Here is a 17097-nt window from a genome sequence, read left to right as displayed (position 1 = left end):
TTTCTGGATCACTTTAGTGTCCCCACGTGAAGGATTGGGAAGTAGTGAATTAGAAGTGAGTTGTGTTTCAGGATGCAACTGTTTTGTTTGTCTGTCTGACTGGGGTTCGTGAGAACAGTAGATGAGGCACAGTGATTACTCCTGGCTGCATTTGCAGATCATGATTTCATTCTTTGTTTCATGATTTTTGGGGATCTGAATTCTACTCAGAGTTGTAGTACGGGTTGTAAATTTGTCCTCTCTTTGTTTTGATGTCCTTGTTTTATTGTCTTATCTGTGGGTCTAAACGTGTAACTTCCATCAAATCCATTGGCAGGTGTATTTATAGGATGGTAAATGACTTTCAGTGCACTTTCCAAAACTAATGTACAAATAGCGTGAGGAGGGATGGTGAGACAGAGTTGGATCGGTCTGAGAGTCACAGGTTTAAGTGGCGTGATTGTCCCTCCTCCCTCCCTGGATCATCCCCTGGATAACACGCCCCCAGTTTTTTTCAGCTAACGTGCAATCCTGTGATTCTTAGGGTGAAAAACCCTATTGCTCAGCCAGCCTAGCAGGGTGCTTCGCTACCACCCACAAAAGGGAGGTCCTCTGTCTTTTGCTGGCAGTGCTCGCTCATCACAGCCTTTTCTGAGCTGATTCAACTCGGTAACCGCACAGAGAGCTGCTGATGCTCCCCACCCACCTCGGTCAGCTTTCTGCCACGTTCATGTGTTAAAGCAGGTCACTGGAAGGTTTAACGGGTACCACGTGGACCAGAACCAGAGCAGGGAGAGGATGGGGGGAGAGAAAAGTGTGGTTGGGGTCGGTAGAGAAGTGTCGGAGAGAAGCTCTAGCGTGGAACTTGCGGCTGAGATTGGATCAGAAGCTATCTCGAGTCAGAGCTGTGTTTACTGCCTGGATTTTTGCAATTCTTTCACTCCTAAGTCTGTTTATCAGTAGAAAGGAGGGTATAGCCAGGTCTTAAAAACATTCTTAGAAATACTGAAAAGTAATGTTTCTTACCAGAAGCAAATGTAACAACAGGAGGAAAGCAGGAACTTAAAAGAGCAAGGAAAAGTGACTATGCAAGTAGGTTTTCCTTGAGGCTTGTCATCTCTGAGATGTGACCTAGGAATACCTTAGTGGTGATCCAAGAAGAGTTTGTGCAAAGCTGTGCAAGGTCAGGGGTTTGTAGCTGTGTGGGATGTTGCTGTTCTGCTGGCAAAGGCAGCTGTCTTGCCAAATTCAGTAGGAAACACTGGATGCAAACCTGGAGGTATAAAATGGATGAGGTTAAAGCTCTCCAGTGCTTGGTTGTGACTCCATTGCTTTTGAAGCACTTCTCTCACCACTTCTGCTACTTGGGTTTAATTTCAGGAGGCTTGGAGTTTCCTGACCACAAAGTTGCAAAAGACTCTTGTGTATTTTGAAAGATGACAACATTTATTATCTGAAGGATTCTGATCAGACGTAGGGTGACCAGGTTACTTTCTCTCCCAGCCTTTGAGAATACTGGCCTGTCCAATATAAGCTTTATTCACTGCCACTTCTCATTTCCTACAATTCAGCTAAAGTTCAGGTGACCATTACAGTGAATCAGTGGAGTGTTTTCTCTCAAATTCATTGTGCTCTGTGCTCAGCCTGTACTCAGCATGCACCAGAACATCACTGAACCGTACCTTTAAAGTGCACATTAAGAGCTGGTAGCTGTGAGGACTGCACTCTAGGTATCCAAAAATTCTGGGTTCTGAATTTCTCCTTTTGATTTGTGATTAAATTGTTGAATAGTGAACTTTTATATATCTGATGTCTCGTAGCGTAGACTTCCTCTGTGGATAGGAACAAGTTACCTTGCAATCTCTTGATGCAATTTCTCCATCTGTAAACATTTAGGTCATTGTGCATTTGGCAGCGTTAGACTGAAACTGCTGTGGGTTTCTGTGTTTTTTGTGGCACCTGCTGCAGAGGGAGGTGCCAGTCCACAAGTCCCAACTACCGGGACAGAGAGACCACAGTACTAAAATGCTGTAGCAGTACCAGTACAGTTTCTTGGTGTAGATAAGGAGAAAGAAGGGTGCAAGAGTTGAGGTGCTAGCTTCAGATTTGGATGAAGGTTGGTTCAAGTGTCACCTTTTGTACACATGCAGTTGATTTTGGGCATATGGCTGGGGTGTTCATGCCATGTTTGTGAATGGGATTATTAATATTTCCTTCCTCCAGAGACACCTGAGGTTAAATATGTTGCAAAGCTTGAGATACTCAGATCCTACGGAACCAAAGGGGAAAGGGGAGTTCGTTAAATCTGATTTTTATCCAGTTGTGAGCCAGAGTCTTCCCTTCAGCCTGAAGAAGACCCAAGCCTGTGTGTGCTGAGGGCAGGGATGTAGTCTCCCTTGTAGCCTTGGTGAGGAGTTACAGCATCTCCAGCAGCTTTAGGAATGGCACCGTGCGTCCCATGTCACAGGGGACTCTCTAGGCTTCCCTGTGGTGGCCTGGTGTGTAACAGAAGCAAAATGGAAAACAGTTTTTAAATCAAGAGCCTCTGTCCCCTTCTTTGTCTGAATAATATTTTCTCCTTCCCCAACCCCCATCCAAAAAAGAAAGCTGAAAAGAGGCACAAACCTCTCTTGCAGTAGGCCCCTTTGAGACTGAAATGTCTCTGTGTTTCAGGTGGGTCAGCATGCCTCCAGAGCGCCTCTCGGGCCTGCCGTCACACCTGGGGCAGTTGTAGCCGAGAACTTAACAGTCTCCCTTTTGCACACATGTAGCTTTCAAGGCCGGAGAAGAAGGAGGGACAGCACTTACCCAGCTGGGGGTGAGAAGCTGTGAGAAGCTCCTTCAGGGGCCACACATGAGGCCGGCAGAAATGGAAGCCACATCCAGGTCCGCGCTGCCCGCTCGACCACACCGCTCCCCTTCAGCACGTGTGGCTGTGGGAGCCAGGGCCAACGAAAGCTTGAAAATTTGATCACGCGTTATTTATTTATTTGTGCAGCGTTAACTTTTTCTGCTGGTTGGTTCCACCGCCTGCTTCGCTGTGCGGCTACGCAAATATTTGCGCTGGGAAATAGTGGGGGGAGTAGCTCGGTGTGAGCAATATGCGGCCGGGATGGAGGGTAAAAGCTGTTTGAATTGGCTTTGGCCACGCTGTTGGTCAGTGTCTAGCTGTGTCTTTTGGGCAAGTGATGGTCTGAATTTCATAGAGATACTCATCGCAGCAATGGGCAAGGTCACTTCTCTAAGCCAGAATCATAAAGATCTGATACAGTAGTAGGGATGAACATCCACCTGCATTATCTCTTGCTAAATATTTTTGCTTTTTGTATGAGCTTTTAAAAATATATATATTGCTTCCAGATTTAACCTAGAAACAGCAAAATGTTTGCATAGTTTGTGGTCATACATCACTACGAATGATTTTTCAATTTGGTTGATTGCCTGGATAAGACTCTTACTTTTTTTTTTCCCCCCTGTAAAACATAACTATTAGACTTTCTTTAATAATTAAAATGGTGCTCTCCCTGTGTCTGTGTTAGTGTCCTTGTAACTGCTGAGCAGCTGGTCAGATTTCTCCCCTCAGAGCCCCATGATTTCTAAAGGGTTTTGCAGTGCTAGAAACAAATACTTTCAGAAGTAAGATTATATTAGAATGAAGTTGCTGGAGAGAGGGAAAAATACATCTGTCACAAGTGGTGGAAAATATACAGTGACTAAAATAACGTTGTGGTGTTTCCTCCATGTGGTTTCTTTTTTCACCCGAGAAATACAAATGAAGACACATTTTGATAAAGAGCTGTAGTGAAGCTACGTGAGTAGTGACTTAAGTGATAACTACTTGGTAAATCATAGAAGAAAAAAACAAAATCTGCTGCTGCTCTGCTTGCTGTTGTTTTCTTCATATCTGCCTTTAAAGTAGACTGCAAAATAATGGGATACAATACATTTAATAAAATAATACCTGCATATCTGTTCCTTAAACAGTAAGCTGGAAGCCACTTTTGCCTTTGAGTGCCATGAAGATATCGTAGGGACTGAATTAACTGCAAGTAAAACTGGAATTTTCTTCTCAGTTACTGAACACGGCCAGTAGTCGGAGATATTAATGTCCCTAAGACAACGAGTTTTGCTCAGTGAATCACCTGTTGGACTAACATTTATTACTAGGGGGTGTTTAATTACAGCAGCACTTACTCATATTGGGAGTTTTTTCCATTTGTTTGCTAGAGGCAGCTTAAGGCTTTTCACCTGTCTTTGTACAAGTGTGCAAAGTCATCTCTGTTGCCTTCTTTCCTCCCCTGCTTCCCAACCCAGCTTCTCGCCTTCTGGTTACCCCCTCCTGTCTGCATGGTTTGGGGTCTGTGCCATGCCATCCCTATGTTTCATGGTTCTGAAGCGGCACATTGGACTCTGTCCTTCTGGAAATCAGGTGTATAGCGGAAGATGAATGCGCTTGCCAGCCTGCAAACCCTGCTTGTGCTTACCCTTCCCACCAACGCAAGATGGAAAGAAGCCTGTCCTGACCCTCCATGCAGTAATTTACAGGGTGACTTTCTGCCAGGCCTTTCCGTGTGCTGATTGTATTCATAAGCCCCGTCCACAGCCCTCGCGTTGCCTTCCTCTGCATGTTGGGTGGCTGGGAGCATGGGTGTGTTGATTGGGTCCTTATTTCGCACCACAGTGAGTTAGGAAGATGAGGAACATGTTGGAAATTCACTGAGATATTCTCAGTCCCCAGGTGTTGAGGTGCTACATGGGTGAGGAGCATGTAAGAAATTCACCAAGATACTCTCAAAAGCCTGAGTGACATGGACGCCACTGCTCTCGCTGACTTGATGAAAAACGGTACGGGGACTGTGTTCCCCTAGCTGATTTGGGGTCCTCCTCAGGTTATATTTTTCTGGGGTTCATCACGAGCACTGTGGCGGCTACCAACTATGGGATGTCCCACAGCCACTTCTTTGTCACGAGGGTGGCCGGGGCAGGACGTGGGGCAAGGACACGGCTTTGGGGGCAAGGAAGGGGGAGCTGGGGGGGCGAAAAGGGCCTTCTGCCCTGGGGACAGGACACATGCGGGGACCAAGCGGGGCGCGAAGGCCGCACCTGCCCGGCGGGGCACACAAGGCACCGAAGCCCGGGTCGTCGCCGCCACCTGCGGGCCGAGCCCGGCCGAGAGGCGGCCGCCGCCCGGGGCGTGCCGAGCCCTGCCGAGCCCAGCCGCGCCGCCCGGCCCCGCGGTGAGTCACCGGCCGGGGCCCGGGCACCACTTCCCCCCCTTTCGTCAGGAGCCATTTTAAGTGCATGGAGCTGCGGGGCGGCCCGGCGGTACGTGCTGGGCTGGGCTGGGGCGGGCGGGGGGAGCGCTGCCAGCTCCTCCGAGCGGGGCCGGGGGGGGGGGGAAGGAGAGCTCCCCGCTGACAGGGCGGGCTGGGGGGGGGAGAGACGGAGCTGCGGATGAAAGCAGCGCTCGGGAGGGGAGCACTGTGGCGCGGCCGTAGTTCTGCGTGTCCCTCTGGCTGTTTCGGTGCTTTCCAGAATATGACAGTTTTGGAAGCGTTTGTGATTTTTAATGCGTGTTAGGCGTGCTGTCTGTCGCCTTTGGGACGTGTCAGGGTCTGGGCGCTGGCCGTGCGGTATGCGCGATCCTCGCGTTTGGAAGCGCGCTGCACGTCAAGGCGGACCCGCTGGGCAAGCGGGGTCCCAGGTGGTTCGGGCGAGGTTTTGGATACCAGCACCGTGGCTTTGAGCACCTTTGCTGTGCCGACACCTTCCCGGTGTCATCCCGAGCTGCCCCAAAATGGCAGGCTCGGAGGGGCCGAAGGTGGGTCGCTCTTGACGCCCGGCTGCAGGTCTCCTTCTGCCCAGGCAACCTCTGCGTGCTACTAAAATACGGGAGGTTAAATCCCGTCGCCCCGAAAAATGGGCAGGTGCTCGCTCTTCCCCTGGGGATTACTAGGAAATGATAATAATGGGGATCGCGCGTGTGGCAGAGGGACCGAGCGCTTATAAAAATGGGGTTAGCGGTGGTTGAAGTGGACCGGGAAAATCCCCGAGGTGGTTGTGCTGTGTCGAATTACTTTTCAGCTTTCAGTGGAGGAAAAATACCTTGATACTCTTAATTATATACTTCTGGACTCTTGTGGACGAATGAGTGTTCCCACCTTGTTCGCAGCTGAGCAGAAATGTACGCTAATATCTTTAGAAATTTGGTTTGAGCAGATAACTTTGGACCCCGTATGTCAGCCTCTCAGTTGAGAAACAGAGCCAAACGTCTTCTGAAAATGCAGTGACAGGGAGCTCAAACTCTTACGCAGGGGGGGATACTTCCCAGTTTCGTTTGCTGTCTGAAGCCTGTATCTGACAGCATAATGGAGTCTTGCTTAATGTTGTAATTGGTTACAGGGGAGGGAGGGAGAGAGGCAACCATTAAATAAGTGGTCATGTTTGGGGTGAGACGGTCTCTTATCTTCAGTCCTTTCCAGCTACTGCCTGTATCTTCCTTCTGCACCTTACGGTATGGTGTGTTTTTACTGTCTTTTGATTTTACGTTTTGCATTTTTTCTGTCTTAAAGCAACATTTTTTTTGCGAGGGCTTCGGGAATTTGCTTGGTGTATTGTTTCACTCTGAAACATCCATGGAGGAAACAATAAAGCTACAGTGGAACCACTTGGAAAAAAAATGTTTTCAGTAGATGGTAGAAGTTTCTTACTGAAGAATTCTTTAAGAGATTTGCATCGTCCGTGTTTTTTTTTGTCATGAGTTTTATTTTCGGACCTTAGGACCGAGGTAACGATTGTCTGCCGCGCTCGCAGCCGACAGAGCGTGAGCCTCCCTTTCCTTACCTCTTTCCTCCACTTCTTCTTTTTTTGTGTACCGGACCCCATCAAGACAGCCAGCCTCAACATTTCAGCTATCCTGTCCTAAGTCGGCTCCCAAGTCGCAGCTGCTTATCTTGGGCAGAACGTTTTTTCTGTGCTAAAGGGTGAGTAGCTGCCGCTGCTTTCTCTTGAGCAGGGCTTCGTGGAGGAGCAGTTCCTCTTTGAAGGCAAAGCTGCCATGTTCAGGCCGTCTTGCTGCCATGCGAGGGCTACACCAGAACTACAGAAGCATTTGGGGTGCAGTGGTGGAGTTAGGAAGAGCGATTTGAAATTCCTCTGAGCCTGACAGATATCAGCTTGAACAGGTCTCCTTCTGGCAGGCAGATAAGCAGGTTAGAAGTGAACAAGAAATGGCATTAGCTTTTGTTGATTTTTATAGCTGAAGCCTACATTTGTTTCTGTCTCAGGAACAAAAAACAACACCTATTTTCTCCCCTACTCCCCCCTTCCTAAGGCAGGGATCTTTCTATTTGGATTGAATTTGTGGTTGATGAGAGATGAGCCATGGGAGTGGTATCATTAGATGCCAATTAGCTTGGACATTATTTCCAGGCCCATGCTTTTACAGAAATGCCTGTTTTCTAATGTGCTCTTTTTTTTTTTTAATCTATTGACTAATAGAATTGCCAAGTCCATGATCTTGGCACTCAAACAAGAGGAGAAAAAAAAAAAAAAAAAGCACAGATTTTAAGAATGTTGCTGGCCTGGTATAGCCTGATGTTTCAGTATTGCTACAAACTCATGCTTCGGTGGTGTGCTTTCCTCTTTGGACACTTGTGTGCTTAAGAAAAATGCAAAAGGTGTATGTATACCTTTTTCTTTCATTTCAGCAGAGCTGCGTTCAAGGGTGGGGACTACAGTTGACCTGTACTAGGTGAGCTGCTAGTAAAGACTTCGTAACATAAATTCAGGATTTACCTTTATATCAGATAAGAAGCTTTGATCTCCAAAACAGCTTTCACTTCTTGCAAGGGTTAGTAAAAGTTTCTCGATTTCCCTGGCAGATTTTGTTGTTTTCACTGACAGTTTTGGTAACTCTCTTGAGTTTTGTTGGGTGTGCGAAGAGCAGCAAGAACTTTCCTCCTCTGGAGTGATTCTGTAGAGGAGTGGCAGGAGGTGGAGTTCATGTTTCCAGCCGTGGTTATGCCCTGCTCCGTGAGCGCCGAAACTTAGCTACGATACACCAGTGATTTACCGTCCTTATCCTTTTAATGCCACTGATGTGCTTTAGAGATTATTTGCTTTCTTAAATCTTATTTAAATGTTCCTTCCCGGATAAAGCGTTTGAGAGACTACACGTACTGAAATTTGAGGTCTTTTGCTTATCAAAAGTCTGCAGCAGCAATGTGAAATGCTCTGGACTTTCTCCCTCTCCTGACATGAAGGGGCTGATCTCTGGAGAGGTACAAATGATTTATTCTTCAATATAGGTCTGGCTTCAGGCAAAGCCCCCAGCTGTGTCAGTCTGTGTGCTAACGGGATCCCATTAGATAGGGACTGAAGTTTGTGCATGCTTACCTTGATGTGTTTTAGGCCTTAAATACCTAACAGCTATCTTTAGTGATGAATTGTGCAGGCCTTTATCTGTCCTTAAAGAGATCAGTCACCTTGGGTCACAGGTGACTTTTGGTTGGGTTAAGATTTGAATGTGAAAACGATGGCATTTTGTTAGCCTCTGAACAACCTTCAGTCCTCAAACCTGGATGTACAACCTTTTTTTCATGTATCTTGGAGAAATTTTTTACAGCTCAGCTCATTTGCTAGGAATGAGGATAGCAAATACATAGGTTGGAAACTGTGGGAAAGAGTTGTTTTTAGATGGATTGAATGTCACTGTCTGCTTCTATAATTAGATGTTTTAGACTATTTCTAGAACACCCTATATTTAGCTAATCATCAACATTTCTGTGTGAATATACCGGATATATATATATTTTTTTATTTTGAAGGGAATGTTTTGCACTTCTTGAGTGGTTACTGTTAACGTACTGTCTCCTGACTTCATTTGGGAGCTTCTTTCACGTTTACCTAATTTGTCTTCTTGCGTGGTGGTGGTTTGACTTCTGAAGTGAGCTCAGTATAAATGTTTTGCCATACAAGACTTTTTCAGAATGGAAGAAAGGGGGTGAGCTGCATTCAAATTGCGTCAGCTCCTGAAAGAAAAAGAGCATATGAATGTATATTGTGGCTGCACATATTGTTTCAGCATTCTGTATGTTTTTCCAGAATTACTTATGTTTCTCATGGGGTATTTTGACACTTAATGAAGCTGACAGGTTGGGAGAAAGCTACTTTGCTTTTACAAGCTTTGTATCAAGTCACTTCTGCTGTTCTCCAGTTCCAAGTTATCTCAGTGTTTGTTCAGTTTTATATTGCAGCCAGGGAAAGAAACGGCAAAATGCGATTGTGAAACTACGGTTACGACTTGTGATACCTAGGGCTGACCACTGTCAGGGAATTAATGTTTAACTTGGTCTTCCACCGAGACTCAATTTCAAGTTAAAAGCAAGTTGACAAAGGATACTGTTAGTTTTCTCCTCTGTGTGCGTGCCCCGTGTGCCCTGCTAGATAGTTTTGGAGCGAGAGAGCAGTTTCCCAAGACTGCCGTGGCACGGTTTGTTTTTAGTGGGCGTTGTCTCTCCAACCAGAAGAAGACCCTCTGAGGAACAGCTTTCTTGAAAACTGTGTCTTGAAGGCACCAGGACCTGCACGTTGCCTGCTGAAGGCAGAATCTGGCCTGACATATTCCTGGGAGGTGGTTGTTAACGTTATCCACTCCCTTTCTCTGGGTAGGTTTGCTGTTTCGTGCTGTTATTTTTCCCCTCTCCAGAGCCTCTGTAAGCTATTTGCTCTCCGTAGCTATTCAAAAATTGTAACGATGCCTGTAAAATAAGCATGGGAGCTGAACGAGGGTATTAGCTATCAAGAAAATAATTTAAACATTTACATGTTGTGGAGCAGAGAGTGTGGCAAACCTACACAAATTGCAAGAATTTGGTTTGCTGGCCACAGGCACCTCTAAACCAGCTCGTGGAGAACTGTAAGCTCAGCAGGGCTCTCCAGATGCTTTCCCTGGTTTTGGTATTCAGAGAGTGGAATCCTGCCTTTTTTTGTTTTAAATACTTCTGTTTATTTCAAAAAGAGAAAAGAAGGAACTGTGGAGAGGAAGTCTCTGTTTGGGGACTTTTTTTCTTTCCAAAAGGTGGTTTAGACATATGAATGAAAATGAAACTTTCTGTGTTGAGAAACAGCAGTCAGGCAAACTTGAAACTAGGTAGAGCTTGTAGCTTTTTAAAAAAATACCAAACCTTTTCAAATTGAAAAGTGTATTTCTTCCACTATCAGCTAAAGGCAACATTGAAAAAGTTGCTTTTGAAGCAACTAAGAGAAGTAAAATTTTGTCTGGTGGAGCTGCAATGTAGAGAGCCAGTAATTCAGACCGTATAAAAATGGACTGGGGAGGAGGGGGTGTCCTGAGGAAAACTGAGAAGATAATTACCATTGGTAGAAAAATGTCCTAAATGTGCACTTCTGGTAATTATATATGTTTTAGGTAATATAATATTCAACCATTTGTTTTTCTAAAAAGCTAATTGTCTTTTAATATGAACCCTCAAACGAGCTGTATTAAATGGTGCTTCAATGGCAATGGACTAGAAATAATTCTCAACAGTAACAAATGTCAGAAAACCTTTGCCAAGCTGCAAAGCAAGGACTCCATGTTAAAAATAACAGGGATAGTTACAGAAAAGATGCAATAGTTTCTAAGCCATGTAGTAGAAAGGATGTATTTTGTGTATTGATTCTGGTGTTAGCAACGTTTAAAGCTTCTCTTACACATGCCCTGTCTTCAGATGAACTTAGGAAACATTTTATTAGCTTGTGCTGCCAGACTTTGTAAACGCCTGAAAGGAGCTGTGACACCATTATATTGATATACTGGGATTTAAAGCTTGTGCATTTGAGGACAAAGACAGTAGCAGTAGCTAGCTGCAAGGAGCTAGCTGGGTAAAATAACTGCTGCCTTGTGAGGAGAGACCCAAGGCCACCGATCCTGATCTCTCTCTCTGTGGTGCGTGGGTGTGAACCGACGGGTTTCTCCTGTGTCCCCTTGCATGCCTGTTTAAAAAAATTAAAAAAAAATAAAAATCAGCGGGAAGGTTTTGTGCGTTCATTTGTGCTGCTTTAAATGAGAACCTCTAGGTGAGGTGAAATCAGGAAAAAAGAAGACTGTGTGGGGAAAGCAGCTCGTTTAAGTGAAGGCTGGCAGAGGCTGCGTTTGGAGAACCTCTTGTTGTGCTGTCTGTCGTGAACGAGCTCGGTGCCTGCAGCCTGGCTGGGGAAGTGATGCTAGTGCTCGCTGCTGTCTCTGGTGTCTTCACAGCTTGTGTTTACCAGGCTTACGTGCACGTCAAATGTGCTTGGACCTGACCCCAGCTGCTCGTTTTTACTCATAACTGAAGGTTACGCGCGTAACCACCCCGGTCGCTTCTCAGCACGGCCCGTTAAACCCACGCAGCGGTGCTTCAAGTGGATGTGCCCTGAAGCGCAGAAGGGAGCCTTGGACAGAGCGAGTTTTACTCAGGTAACGACCTGTCCTGGAGGTGATGGGCTGTAAACCCTTACACCTCCCCTTCAGCAAGGTGGCGTTTGCTGCGGCCTTTAGCTTCTTGACTCAACAGCAGGTTGAGCTAAAGTTGGGATTTAAACTCTAGACGTGTGTTTTTGTGTGCATGCAAACTTGCACCAGTTTAATTTGTTTCAAACTTAGCTTTAGGTAGCTGTTAGAGGTGGGCATGGCTGTGCCTAGGTTGAGGCTGTGGGACTACCCTTGCAGCTGCCTCCTTGCTGCTTGGGTGTACCACCTTCTTTTTTCCCTCTGTGATACCATAGGTTTTACCCCGTGTTTTATTGCCCTCCCCTCCCATCCACGCTCTGAACTGTTCGGGTGAGCAATACCTTATCTGGTTCGGCTAAAACCAGCCACGTTAGCAAATGAGAGTTCGTGCCATGCAAAGTTGCTTGGCTCGTTGGCTGAAGCAGGCTGGGACTGATTTAGGAGCGGTGGAGCCAGGCATTTTGTGGGATTTTTTGTAAGATGGGGCTGAAAAATAAGGGGGAGGAGGAGCTAGCACAATTTTCTTTGGGACAGGGCAATTGTCTGCAGCAAAAGCTTCAGTGAAGAGATCATTTTGTGAAGAAATCCCTGTGTACCCCATTTTTAAACCATTAAAAGCTTGTTTTCCTGATGAATTGTCTGAACCCTACATCTAGATCCTTCTGGTTGAGAGGAGTTTGTTCACTGATAAATTAGGTTTTGCTGAAAAATTATGTAGTGGGGTAAGTCTTGGTAATATAAACTGGGAAGAAAAGTTTTTTGCGTGTTAGTTGGGGAACGTGTAAATAAAAGTCTGAAACATTTTGGGTGGAGAGTGAAGCTGGTCTTTTTTGTTCCTTTTCTTTCTGGGAGAAGAGGGGGAAGGAAAGACGGGGTTGAGAACTGCGCTGCTGCAGCTTTCTGAAAGAATGTTGTTAACATCTTGCTTTGTTAAAAATATTCTAGTTATTCCTGTCTGCTAAATTGGGTTATTGAAATGAAATGATGACCTTTGCTCTGAGCCTGAAACAGTCTGAGAGAAAAGCAGGTGTTGGGGAAGATCAAAGCTTTTACCTCGGCTAGAAAACGTGAAGATAGTTCTGAAGCTCCAAAGATGCTATATTCTTGCAAGGACTATGAAAACTGGGAAGAATTTGAAAAGTTGATTATGGTCAGTTGCCAAGAGCAATGCTGCGATAAATTATTAACTCATTGCACTGTACTGCCTCGTAGTGCAAACAGTTATAAGCTGGTTACTGTGCTCTGCTCGGTAAGTCAACACTGTAAAAAATTCCTTGGTTATCTGGAAAATGTCTTCTTTGGGATGTTTATCAAAGGGACACCGTAGGATTAAAAGTCATGTTTCCTTCTGTTGAAGGGGGAAAGAGAAATCCATGAATGCAGTTGGTTTCTTGTTGCCTGGGGAAGGCTGGTCAGTGGATGTTGCCTTGCTTGGTTTCGCTTTTGCTCCTCTCTCTACGTGGTGCTTCGCTGAGGCGCGATTCCTCCTACCTACCCGGAAAAACACAGCGGGAGCAAGGCAGTCAGCTTAGTACTTTTGGAGGCACAAAACAAGTTGACTCAGAGCTGTTTTGCAGGAAAAGCAGTTCTGTGGAGACCACTCCTCACTTCTTAGCTGTAACCGAGATAGCTGAAGAAATGTCTAAGCAGGCTGTTTGGAGCATCGTGGTGGTGCCTTGCTGCTGGCACGCAGCAGCTGCTTCAAGGAATGCGTTTTCAACTTTGTAGGAATTAAGGAATCCTGATTTCTGCTTTGCTTCCTCGATTTTTACAAATGTAGGTACCACAACATTGTCCTTCCTGTTTTTTGTTAAAACACACAAACCTTGAAAATTTAGACTGTCTTTAGTTGCCCCAAAATGAAAATGACTCATAAAAGAACACTCTTACCGTTATTCTAGCTCTATACTTGTGTTACGTTAAATTTTGGTTAATTTAATAGTGTATAAGCAATATACTTTGCGTTATGCTTAGTTACATGCTTGTGTTATGCGAGTACAGTATACCATGAAAATAACGACATACGAAACTCTTTAAATGTTTGCTGTAATATCTGTGGTTCGTTAGCAGGGCGCAGATGAACTTTCAGGGTTAAAAAGAATATCCAGCTTGAGAGTAAACCATTGCTGGATCAGTGTCAACATCTGCCACCCCAGTTTTGTTAGGAAAACACTGAATCCTGCCAGTACATGTTGCAAGATATGACCAACGTGACTTACAAACTAAGAAGCAAATCTATAAAATGCTGTTGGCTACATAGTATTGTTGGAATCTGAGATGGAAAATACTTCTTTTTTTTTTTTTTTCAGTCCTCTTCTAAGTCCTTTTGCCAATCCAGCAAAATTTAGTAAGGTTCAGATCATGCTGCAAGGCTTTCTTTTTGTTCAGAAAGGCTTTTGAGCAACCATTACTTTGTGCGGTTTTTACTTTGTTGGCTGTTCAGGGTTACTTGAGTATTTGACAAGGGTGGGACTTGTGTCAGAAGTGGACTTAAATGCTTCAGAAGCAAGCTTCTGCTATGTGTTTTTCCTTAGGCTTTCTCTTAGTTTCTGATGGGCCCTGTCTAGGGCTTCTACTGACTTTCAAGGACATGAATGGATCAGGGCCCACGACATGGAGGGATGTAGTCTTGCCTTGGTCACAGAGCTTAGATGGAGACACATGAAAGCTGGGGACAAAGCAGGCTCTGTCAAAGGAACCTAGTTACAGAACAGCGTTCTAGTTAAAAATCAGGAGGTCTTGGAGCCTGGTTGCCTTTAAGAAATAGCAAAGCACTGACTTTGAGATGGCTGCTCTTCTAAAAGTGCCAGTCACCATCTGAATGCAGTTTTATTCAGGAACTGTTCTGAGATGGGGATGGAGAGCACCTTGGGGTGGAAAACCTTGGTTCCATAAAGGGTAAAATGCCAGAAGCTCCAAGAAGTCCAGTTAAGACTTTTTTGGTTTGTTTGTTTTAGCTGCTTCTGAATTTACACAGAAAATGCTCTTAGACCATATCAGTAGGTGGTAGTTAACTCTCCTAGATATCCACCAGCTACTTTAAGCCTCAACTGAACACACAAGTGATATGTTTTCTACTGCGTTAGTGGGCGACCCTGCAGAGATGTGAAAACTGAGCTCAAAACTGGTTTTGCTACCACTGTGACAAAAAAGATGACCGCTCATGAAGGAAGGATATGAGGCCATCTTGATAGTTTCTCACCGTACCTGGAGGGATAGTTTTTTGGGCTGGCTAAGGAGATGTTTTCTGACAGACTACGTTATGGGGCTATCTGGGGCAGAGCAGAAGACTGCTTTAGAGAGAGGCTGAACATAGGATGTTGCTTCTCTCATAAATACCGCCAAAACCAGATCCTGCACTGTTCAGGAGTTTCTGCTTTTTGCTGAAACTTTGCGGTGTCTAGCAGTTGATTCTTTGCTTCCTTAGGCCGTGTTAACTCTTGTGCTTATCCTGTTGGTACTCAGTGGTTCCTCAGCATTTCAGTTTTATGGAAGGTAGAGGTGGTAATGGTAGGAAAGCCCTGCAGATCACCCAGCGTGTCCCCTTTTGTAGGACAGGACAGTCCCGTGAGGGAGACCTGCTGGTGCCGTGTTTGGCAGCGTGCTGTCTGCCCTTGGCTGTGGTTCATCTCTGAAGGTTTCTGCTTGTTTGCTTGTTCACCTAAACCCAGCAACTTGGTTTCTTGATGGCTTAAAAGAGTGCTTGAGGAAGGCCAAACGCCAAAGGGTACAGGCATGGTTGTGAGATGTCCTGGGCTGTGGTGGACAAGAACTTGTAGCCAGCCTTTTACACCGTGCGTTGGAGCCCTACAGCGGCCATGTTGTGACAAGCACAGCCTCATTACTTTCCCCTCCCTCCAGCTGACCAACTCTACGTATTTCACTTTTCACTCCTTGAGGCGCGGGCACCTCTTATTCCACTTTTTAGTTTTCTGGAAGGAGTCTCCGAGTTCCTCCTCCCCGTGTGAGGCAGCGGAGCCCCGTCAGGAGGCCGGGCCCGGCCGGGGGAGCTGGAGCCGGAGGCGCGCTGAGGAAACGCTTGTCGCTCAGCCCGGGTATCGCCGTCTGTGCTTCCTGTCAGTTAAACCACGAGCCGGGGGGCAGATGCTCCCAGAGATGACTCCGCTTTCTGGCCTGGACGGCCATTGTGCAAGCAAACCGGCTCCTCGAGAACGTACTCAGGGCCGCGCGCGCTCATGATTATAATTGCCTGTGCGAGACCCTTATTTAGATACCTGAGAGTAAAGATCAGGATTTAATTGGTTCGGGAGAAAGCAGGGCTTGAACTCTTGAGGTGTAAACTGTAAAATAGTAACTAGGGGAGCTACAGTTGAGCAGGGAGAGCTGGGGTCCAGTATTTCTTTTTCCACTACCACCACTGTAGGAGTTTTGAAATGTGTTTGAGAAACAGAAGGATTGAACGTGAAATCACATGATTTCATGAATGTCTTTCTGGGCAGATAATTGCCATCTTTCTCAGCTTGGTGAGTTTTTATTGTAAGATCCAGTAATCTTTAGAATATATATATATATATTCTATATATATATATATATATATATATATATATAAATATATATATATATATATTCATTCTAACTCAACTTGAGGGTCCATTTCTGAGGAATTTCTGGCTTCCAGTTAAGTTGTTACATGTGTATTCTGAAATTAAAAAAAAAAAAAAAAAAACAACAACAGAAAAAACACATTCAAAAGTGTATTTTAATAGATATAATATTTTTATCTGCATCTCATGATTACTAAAGATAAGTGTATTATTACAATGTAGTTACTTTATTCACGCTAGAGCCCTAAAAATATCTTCCTCTGCATCAGATTTTAGAGAACTGAGTACTCCACATGTCAAAATTATATTAGAACTGAAACCGGGCAGGTTAGTTTCAGCCATTTTGACTGATTTGATGCTCTTTTCTTCCGCATGTGATGGTCTAACTCCCAGAATGTTTGTGTTTTTATTTTTTCAACTGTTTATATGTTGATTAGCCAGCAATGAGTAGAGGTTTCTTTGCTGCACGATGAAATGTTTCTGTGTTACCTGCTCTTTGAATTAGAGGCTTTTAGTCTGAGAGGTTCATCTTCTGGATGGCAGAGAGGAAGGTTGTAGGGGTGGTAAGGTGAGATAGATAAGGACTTTTTTTTTTCCTTTGCTTTTTCTTCCCTGCCTTCCCTTGGGTTATGAATCAATAGGGACCGCTTGTAGCTCACAATGGTGTCTTGACCCCAGGGATGCAGCGTCTGGTCCCTTGAGTTTCTGCAGGACCAGGAGCCAGGACGACAATTCTAAAAATCCAAGTTTTTGCCTCTGTGAAAGGCACCAGCTCTCGCGTTCCTAACATAGTTGTGCTGGAAGCCTTACTCAGCAACAAGATGCTTGTGCTGATCTCTCTTTCGGTTAGTTTTGAGCACTACTTTTCTTCGGACTGTGGTGTTGGAGAGGAAAGATGCAAATGGGGTATGCAGCCCTGGAGGGCACATGTAGGAAAGCCTCCAAGAACCTCTGCCTGAAGCTTATGGTACCTTGACAGAAGGCATGGTGGTGGTGTGTGTGTTTATCTTCCCAGCCACAATTCTGAAATTAATTCATTGCATCTCTGATCACAGC

The 17097-nt window shown here is 45.2% G+C and overlaps 1 protein-coding gene across 17 annotated transcripts in view; it reads left to right on the top strand.

The window, feature by feature from the left end:
- ELF1 (E74 like ETS transcription factor 1) overlaps positions 1-17097 on the top strand; it is an 88581-nt gene that overhangs the window by 17307 nt on the left and 54177 nt on the right. For 2 of the 17 annotated variants that reach the window (XM_050708181.1, XM_050708182.1), the window contains exon 1: positions 5275-5304. The exons of 4 other annotated variants lie outside the window; for them this stretch is intronic. The gene's annotated coding sequence lies outside the window, so the exon portion shown is untranslated. 11 more of the 17 variants (XM_050708174.1, XM_050708187.1, XM_050708173.1 and 8 more) reach the window with 11 other exon arrangements.

The sequence above is a fragment of the Cygnus atratus genome, chromosome 1 (assembly GCF_013377495.2).
Source record: "Cygnus atratus isolate AKBS03 ecotype Queensland, Australia chromosome 1, CAtr_DNAZoo_HiC_assembly, whole genome shotgun sequence".
NCBI classification, from domain to species: Eukaryota; Metazoa; Chordata; class Aves; order Anseriformes; family Anatidae; genus Cygnus; species Cygnus atratus.
Note: the sequence above shows the minus strand (reverse complement) of the source record. Positions and strands in the feature narration are given on the sequence as shown.